The sequence below is a fragment of the Sceloporus occidentalis genome, unplaced genomic scaffold (assembly GCF_023333645.1).
Source record: "Sceloporus occidentalis isolate IW3139 unplaced genomic scaffold, rSceOcc1.0.p SCAF_67, whole genome shotgun sequence".
In the NCBI taxonomy this organism is placed as follows: domain Eukaryota; kingdom Metazoa; phylum Chordata; class Lepidosauria; order Squamata; family Phrynosomatidae; genus Sceloporus; species Sceloporus occidentalis.
The window spans coordinates 672,375-680,689 of record NW_028317047.1 but is presented as its reverse complement, the minus strand read 5'-3'; the positions used below and the strand labels follow the sequence as shown (position 1 = coordinate 680,689).

Sequence of the window (8,315 nt, the reverse complement as noted above, 5' to 3'; positions counted from 1 at the left end):
AATCAGCAGACTGATATAGTATAATCACAGCTCTCAACACCTCGTCATTCATTAGATTGACAGGACAAGAACATTACAGTCTAAGCTCATTTTCAATATAAGTTAAGGGTGAGTTAATATCTAACAAATGAAGTGGGGACCCCAGTGTAGTAATTATCCATTTAAATTATTCCTTCATAAATGTCAAATGTACTATTAAATTAATAGTGAGGTGGTAATTTTCAATATGCAATTAATGTACTTAGGTACTCAGGATCTATAATAGTATTTAAGGTACAGTGATTTCAAGAATCATTCATAGCACGCTGGATACCTGATGCAGCCAATTTAACTGGAATAGTTATTTTACCCCATACATTGTCTGAAATGCTTTGTGTGAAAAGTCTAATAATGTGCAAGTCAGAATAGTTAAATATTATTAACCTATGTAAAATCTCTGGTATAGTGTTAATTTCCTTCTCAATATATCATATGAAAAACATGAGATAACATTAAGACCTCCTGTACTATTGGGTCTCAATTATAGTGTATGCTATTTCCCAAGTTCATATTCAGCGACGTTCGCTAGCGAGGCCAGATCTCCTTTTTTGGGCAATTAAGCCCACCAGTGTGCTGGAGCTCAATGGGCCAGTTACAGGGGAGATCTCTGTTCTACCTTACTGGCCCATTTATACTATAGAAGACACAGAGTGCGGATATATGACATCATATCTCAGTACTTTGTAATGAGGATGTCGGCTGGGGAGGAATTGGCTAAGGTCGCTGTGCCAGAGGTAAATACAGTTTTATGCATACCTCTAGCAATTATAAATGGACCTTTGTTTTTGGGGAGAGTAGTTAGAGGCATTTATGTAATTGAATATGGTATTTAGAAAAATGTTTGTTATTTACAGAGACGTAGCTAGCTCCCTAATGATGGGACAGTTAGAGGGGGATTGTTATCTCCCCAACCAACTCCTCTGTGTCGCTATTTTGTTGGGAGACATTATGATCACAGATCAGTTGGTAAGTGTTGCCATGACAACGGCTCTAATGATGCTGGCGAATCAAAGAACAGAAAACTAAGGGAGTTTTTTTTGAAACCACCAATGAAATTCCTCGGTAGTTGCGTCTAAGGAAGAGCGGTTAAACTGACAGAAATACCGTTGTTGTTTTATGGTGGACGGCTACGGCGAGTGAGGAGGCGTCCAGCCTGCCCATAGTGAGAGGTAATTCTGGGTCTTGCGCCTGCAGGGGGCGCTTTCTTTAATGCCCTTATTGGATAAACTGATTGAAACCCATTGTTATGTAGATGTGCCCCAGCCCAGGCCATTTTGCCCCCACCTCCGGGGCAACAGGTATCAGCTGGCGATAGAGATATGTTGTCCACTAAAAATTCTGTATGCACGAATGCAATAACCCCCAGAGCTGAATATAATTGCGCTATTAAAACACTATTTAGACCCATTCAGTTATTTTGTTAAAATTATAGCCACAGCAACAGCTTAATAACGTTTACTTTGGCGCCATTTACATTAAAGTCCTAGGGTAGGTTTGAAGAGGAAGAGGTTTAAATGGTTATTATTGTAAATAAATGGCAATAAATCAAAGCAGCCCTTATCGTTACTAAAGAATACATTTATTTTCATGATTTAAAAGTCTTATGCGGTTCTTGTCGTTACAGTTGTAAATGACAGTTGGAAGGGTCATCATGCACTTTATGAATGAATAGTATAGGCAAGTGACATCAAGGTGCTTTAAATAGTTGTATGAGACTCTTCTTTCATTTTCTTTTTAATACAGATGTTTGAGTTTAGTTTTTATTGCTTGATGATATGATGGTGACAGTTTGTAACACGGTGATTGCTAGGAAAGATACCTCTCCGTTCAAAAAAACTTAAGTTGTGTTATGAGCCTGATTTGTAAGAAGACAGTGAAATAGCTCAGTAATTTACCAAACTATTCCCATTTTTAATTACATTCTTTGACTTTGGTGATTTGGTTACGTTCGACTTTGGCCCACTTAAGGTAATTGCCTCCTAACTTAGACCCTTGGGTCTAAAAGCAACCATTACATGTTCACGGGGATGAAAATACTCCAGTCCATGTCAACATTGAGAAGGGTCATAAAGCCACCAATTACAGGTGGGGGAATGCTGATGGCCATCATGTTGTACCTTGGACCATTTCCTTTGGTCTTGGTACCTGATGCCAAAAAGCAGGTGGCTTAAAATGGGCTGTTTGAAAATGTAGCATTGCATTATTTCCAACAGGCCAGTTTGCAAAGACATTGACTGAATTTGACTGTGTATTTTTATTTTTTTTCTTAATTAGATTTCTACGGAATAACCGTCAGAGAGCAAAATGAGAGGTGAGACTGCAAACCTGCGTCGCACCATGAAGATCAAATCAAAGGTCCCATGGATCCCACCCGGAAAAACATCTGCCTGTGGCAATGGCTTGAAGCAGGAGGTAAGGTGTCCACTCCTAAATGATATTTCCGCTGTTTGCTGCTTGCCTTTTAGCCGTGACGTGGCTCAGGAAGGAGTCATTTTTGAACAGCCATCCTTACAGATACTAATTAAATCAACAGCTTCAGAAGTTGTATGGCCCATCCTTTGGAATCTACGTGTAGACTTGTAAACTATAAGATGTTCTTGAGCAAAGAGACTTATGTATTCTATTCACATGGTATGTAGAGACCTATTGTACAGCGCCACACAATATGATAGCATTACATGAACCATAATATTATTTAATATGTGGGTTGGGGTCATGGTGATCCTTGCTAGTTTAATTGTTGGTCAAGCCCTATAAGTAAGAAGAACTGTAACTGTAAACATGGGCTGACTGAACTGAGTCCCAAATACTATCCTCACAGATACCCTCTGCTCCTGTCTAGAGGCAGCTGTTTGATCAGTGGGGAAAACCAAAATTTGCCTCACTGATCCCCAAAAAACATGAATGCACCTTGAAGTTGAATAATTTCTCAACCCTACTTCAAATAATATAATTTTGGAAAAACTCTTTTAGTGGGGATTCATTGACTTCCCTGATAGCAACCAACAGAGAACTCTTATTTCAGTGTCGTGGTGGTTTATGTTTATCATTTTATTTTTATTTTTTACTTTGATTCTGCAGGGTTTTACACATCGTTTGGATATCACACCTCCAGATACTAAGAAGATGGTCTCAGCCTTGAGTCTCGATGACCTTTCTACACCTACGAAAAGAAGATTGATTCCTTGATCAGCAAAGTTGATACCCTAAAGCATGAGGTGGAACTCAAGAAGAAAGACACGTCCTGGAGCTTTATGAGGGGAAATTGTCTGCTTCCAAAAAGCTTCTGGAGGAGCAGAAGGACAAACTAGCCAAAATGTCACTGGAACTGGAAGAGACTGAGCATGAAAATGCACATTTGAAAATGAGCATAGAGTGGAATAATGAAGAGAAGGACCTAAATCTGTATGTATTCTCAAAAAAAGATTGTTTAGTCATGCTACACTGCAAAATACATGCGTGTTAAAGGTGCTGTTCCATCTACTTTACTCTCAAAATGCAGCTTTAGGGACCTCATACTTAAGCAGGGACCCTTCAGGAAATAATTATGTAATCATGTAAAATTTAACTTTATTCACAATTTTAGCTGGGAATGCTTAATTGATATGTGACACAAAACCAGGCACTGATAGGTTGTTGCCATAGAAGTGTTTCTTTGAAGCTTCAGTGCTTATTGTACTAGAGATTAATGCAATTAATGTTTTACCTGAAACAGCACCATTGGGTCGATTTAGCTATATCAAGACAGGCAGATTTTAATACTGGGGGGGGGGGAGAAACTTGGACCTCACAGGCATCTTTAAAATTGGTGACTTATCTTAGCCTCTCACAAAACATTTACCTACATAAGCTTGCAACTGTAAAAATGTGAAGGGTAGTTGGAACTTTTATTAAACGTTTTCCTTTTCAATGGCAGCAACCCATCATATTTATGGCAATGACAAACAAAATTATCGAATTATAGAAATATGTATATAAATGTGGAATGCAGGTCTTCATTGAATATGTTAATAGAGGTTCCAGAAACATCAGCTGCAAGAAGAGAAGTGTCGTCTCCTTTCTAAACTGATGGAACCTGAGAGGGATGGTTCAGAGGCTGCCAAGCAAGTGGGGATCCTGCGTAATACCGTCGACAGGATGAAATATGTAAGTAACTTATACTTAAAGGGGCGCCATCATGACATTCATATTATCTGGTTTTAGGGGATGCAGGTTTACATTTTTACAACTGTACAAATGTGTTTTGCAGACTATTCCCAACCTAATTACTAAATGATCAGTTTTTTTTTAATGAATAAAACATGTCTATAAGCCAAACCACAACATCACAACAGATTAGTTCATTTTAATTATTTAAATTCTTTCTTTGCAAGGGATGCAAAGCTCCAATCCTAAAGGGCCACAAACAAGAGTCCGGAATTATGTGTATCCCTGCCTGAAAGTAGTTTAGTTATTTTTTCTTAATGTTCTCAAGCTGGGATATCCAAAAATTGTGGCCTGTTTGCAGTCCTCGAGTGACAATAACACAAGGCATAATTTTTTTGCGCACTAAGTAACACTGCTTCGTCTTAATCAACGGTAAACTTCTCTTAACAGGAAAAGAGAATGTCCTCCACTTATGTAAACCAGCTAACCAGGCAGAACGAGATCCTGCTTCAAAAACTGAGTACATGTGAAGGCACCAACAAGGCACTTCGGACACGGCTTAGTGAGCAGCATTTCAGAGAGGTAAGTAACTTATACTACTCTACAGCTTTCTAAATAGATGTAGGCTCCAGAAAGACCTAGAAGCAGGGCCAGGGTATTGGTTGGGGGTTCATCTTAGGTTACAGGAGGACACATGGGTCCAAAACTGGTACATGATGATCTGCCCCCACTGGAAGATGTTTGCATATTTGTTATTCATTTAAGGGAACGTCTTTAATTTTGTGCTTATGGAAAATCCTTGCTTTATAGTTGAAGCTTTTTTGTTTCACCCCCCTAGACAGAAAAACAACAACTGCTTATGAAGAAACTGTCCGACTCAGACACTGAGAAAAAAGTATGTTTTGCCTTACATCTGATGTCCAGTTATTATTCCTTAAAATAACCTCTTCTTTTTGTATGTCAAAATAGAGTGAGCATGCCAGTGCCATTCACACAATGTGTTAAAGTTCTTGGTCACCATTTGGTATTTGTTGATATGCCCACCTCAAAAACTGCTACTTACACCTAGTTTAAATTTTACGTTAAAAACAACTGAAATATTATTAGAAAGATAACGCAACTTATAGGTAGTCTTTCAGCTCTTCATTAATTAACGCGCCTGCATTGGTCACCAGAACCATTTTTTTTAGATTTTGATACCATTCACATACAGGTAGATACCATGATGTAATTTTGACTGTGGCTCTGCTTCCTTTCTCATTCATGTTAACGTTTCTTCCTATTCAGCATCTCCAGCTGAGGCTTTATGAGAAAGAGAATGAAGTGGATGACCTTCTTCTTCAACTGCAGACAGAAAAGGTTTGGATATCCATCATTCCCTTTCAAGGCCAGTTTTCTTAGGCATTTTCTTATATTGTGACTGATGATGGATACAATTAGCTTTTTTTTAGGATAAAGCTCAGAAAGCATCAGAACTGTCTAAGTCTCTGGATGCAACAAAAGCTCATTTGCAGGGGCAGCTCAGAAGTTGTGAGGTAGAGAACAACCATCTGACTGTCCAGCTCAAGGTATAGTCATTTTTCATCTGTTTTCAGGATTCTTTGCATGATGCAGAATGTATCTTATTATATGTATATCATTATTCTTTTTCATTCCCATCTACTTTGTTGGTGCCCTGTTAGCATGTAGAACTTTCCTGGTCCATTTTAACTCTAGATAATTTGTTGTATTTCAGAATCTGGAGCGTGCTGAAGTCCAGCATAAGATAGAAATGGAGAAGACCAAGGAACATTACAACGAAATGAAGCAAAAGTTGGACTCTGACAAAGATGCCTTGAAAAAATCCGCCAGAGCATTGAAACAGCGAGCAGAACGCAGCGAGGAGACGGTGCAAACACTGAACGCACAGCTTGCAGAAAAAGTAAGTCAACACAAGGTGCTAAGTAGGCACTATGACTTGGCGTGCACATATTTCAGTAGTAAGGCGTTGTATATGTTATTACTGTAATTATCCTCTATAGCTATTTAACAGTCACAAAATTGACACTATTAAAAGATCAGTTGGCCCTTCCCCAAAAAGTAATGAATGTTTGTAATTGTTTTTTATCGGGTACTACTTTAGCATTCAAAGGTTATATTGGGGAAGCTTTTATTGCTGAATTCAAATAATTTGGGATAGAAGAAGAGACAGAAAAGTATAATAAATAAAAATAATTGTGTTTTTCTTTGGTTTTTCATTCCGCTCCATATGTTTTTGTTTTTTTTTGGCAGAATGCAGAACTGAATAGGTCCCTGTCCGACATCGACAACTGGAAGAGCTGTCATAGCACCTATATGAATGAGAAGAGTGAAATGGAGAAGGTCATCGGTACACTGAACAAGTAAGAGGATTCACTAAGTCCATAGCAGGAACCTTGGATGATGCATGAACAATTTTACTATTGTCCTTCCTCACTTATCTAGTCATATAACAGAACTGCTGGAAGACATTCAGACCAATGAGGAGATGTCACGTCTAGATCAGGAATCACTCATGGAGAAACTTCACCAGCAGAATACAGAGAACACCTTTTTTAAACAAGAGCATGAGAAACTAAAGGTTAGTCCTTCGTACCTCTCACCAGCAGGGGATCAATATGGGTGATTTATTGTAAATGAGTAAAAACATCTTCTTTTTTAAAAAAAGATTAAAACTACATGTGATTGCTATGCATATGGGGAGATTCTGTAGAATGCCTCCACGCTTTTGCAAGGGGGATTAATCAGCCATTGTGGATTAAAGTGCATATGGTGGCTAGACTGTGCCTTTAAAGTGAGAACATGGTGGACATATCCATGGATGCCCAAGCAAGAGGCTAAAATAATTGCCTTGTGTGAATTTCTCTCTCACACTGAATCTTGTATGTGAACAGTTTAAATAAACAAAGCACTCCTTCTGTCACTTGCAGTCTACTTTGGCCACAGGGGAGGAGAAACTGGCATTTTCTCACAATGAAGTACAACAGTTGAAGAGTTCCCTGCATCAGTATGAAGGTCTGGTGGATACCTACAAAGATCAGGTATCTATCAATCTAGATTTCTTCAGTTTTTCTCCTTTGCTGTTCTGAAAAATATTTGAATTGTGCCATTTAATATACAACCTAATAACTTTGTAATTGTCTTCACTAATTGCTATTTTGTTATCAAAAAATCTGCACCAGCTTTGTGTCTAACATGTTGATATTTTACATTACATTACAAAGAGAATAGGGCCTCTGCTGCTAAATGAGATGGTCATTTACATGGAAAAGACAATATGCTTTATAAGTTTGCATGAGAATCTCTCCTGAAATGGAAGTCCCTATTCCCTTACAGGTTGAAAAGGGTCGGATGGAGGCTCGTGAAGTCTGCAAGCAGCTGGAAAAGTGCGACAAAAAAACGCCAAAGGATCTGGAAGTCGGAGAGGTAAAATATTAACCCTATTTCCTCCTTGGATTTGGGATTTCATTTCCGTTCCATCAGAAGACAAAGGGAGTTGACTTCGTTAGCTTCTGATCTTCAGTGGTTATAGTGGCTGAGTGTTTTCTCAATGCACATAGGAGCATTTCTTGGTTTTATATATTAGTAGATCAGATTTATTAAATTGCTGCTTTTAAGTGTCCTTCTGTTTCCAAAATGTGTCTAGTCCAGTGTCCTCATCAATGCATTCTCTGTCTGTGGTAAATCTTACTTTATTGTCTTATAACATTTACCAGAGTTTCTTTACATTGTGTCATATCTTGAAAGTGCAGTCTTTACATTTTTATCTTAATCAGTATCATTGACTCCTCTTCAAGGACTAATGGGACAGTGGTGGCACAGTGGACCTTAAAGGAATAGACCTAACTGACCCTTTATTCATATTATCAGCAAATGTTCCTCTTTAAATGTAAACATGTTTCAGCTTTAGTTTTGGAGTGTTCTTGCTAGAAAACTAAAATGAACAGGCATTCGTTGACAGATTTTGCTATAATATGTTTTTTGCATGTGATATCCAAGGTGTCCTTCAGATGGACCGTATTAGACCTCAAAACCATGATGAAAATAGAATTGTTATTTTATAGGATCCAGAGAGGTAGTCCTCTCTTTAAATTTTGTCCAAGAGACATTTG

At 38.2% G+C, this 8,315-nt stretch overlaps 1 pseudogene; it reads left to right on the top strand.

The window, feature by feature from the left end:
• The first annotated feature begins 2,343 nt into the window (after positions 1-2,343).
• Positions 2,344-7,641, top strand: LOC149286605 (outer dense fiber protein 2-like; annotated as a pseudogene).
• The last annotated feature ends 674 nt before the right edge of the window (positions 7,642-8,315 follow it).